At 51.6% G+C, this 823-nt stretch overlaps 1 protein-coding gene across 1 annotated transcript in view; it reads left to right on the top strand.

Moving 5' to 3' along the window:
• LOC142841156 (uncharacterized) overlaps positions 1-823 on the top strand; it is a 25,272-nt gene continuing 24,449 nt past the window's right edge. Inside the window, exon 1 of the mRNA XM_075957902.1 lies at positions 1-303. The gene's annotated coding sequence lies outside the window, so the exon portion shown is untranslated. The remainder of the gene's footprint in view (positions 304-823) is intronic.

Here is an 823-nt window from a genome sequence, read left to right as displayed (position 1 = left end):
GAAGCAGTCACTGCCCCTGTGGCTCAGCTGTCACAACAGGAGATGCGCTGGAGAAGTTCACTCATGGAAGGCAGAGCCAGCCAAGAGGGTGGGCATTAGGCCAGGTGCTGCCCAGAGGCGAAAGGATGGAGTCAGAAGGAGCCCTCTGGGATAGGGCTCCAGTTGCCTGCTGTCCTTCCCACCTGCCAGGGGCCCTGCGTGTCAAGTCAGCTCCAAGACCACGTGACTCTGGCAGTGTGAGTCCTGTGCTTCCATGTCTGTCCTTCACATTTCTGAGACTGATGTTCTGGCACGGAAAAATAAGTAAGTGAAAGAGCTTCCTGTTTGGTTTCCATGGTTTCATGAAAAGTGGAGCCTCTTTTGTGCTAAAAAAAGAATGTCACGTGGAACTGTCACAAAACCCTGTTAGCTTTGTCCTTCCCGTAGCAGCTATGAGATGGCAGGTGACCGCCCTCCTCCTGACAGAGAACCATCTAGTGTGCGAAGTAGAGAAACAGTAACATCCCTGGCTGGGGTGTGGTGCTGCCATGGAGCTAAAGGGGAGGGGGAGTTGGCTGGTCCAGTGGTGGTGGGTTATCATCCAAGATAAAGGTGGGCATAGGACAGCAGATCTATTATTGTCACTTGCTTCTCAGTCTGGAGCCTGATGTGTCTGAAAGGGACAGAGAATGGCAGGGTGACAGCACAAGTATTTCCTCTTGTGTTTTGGATATTGTGTGAGTGTGTGTATCTCTGCGTGTGTGTCTGTGTGTGTGTCTGTGTGTGTGTCTGTGTGTGTTTGTGTGTGTGTCTGTGTGTGTATCTGTGTGTGTCTGTGTGTGTC

The sequence above is a fragment of the Microtus pennsylvanicus genome, chromosome X (assembly GCF_037038515.1).
Source record: "Microtus pennsylvanicus isolate mMicPen1 chromosome X, mMicPen1.hap1, whole genome shotgun sequence".
Classification (NCBI taxonomy): domain Eukaryota; kingdom Metazoa; phylum Chordata; class Mammalia; order Rodentia; family Cricetidae; genus Microtus; species Microtus pennsylvanicus.
Note: the sequence above shows the minus strand (reverse complement) of the source record. Positions and strands in the feature narration are given on the sequence as shown.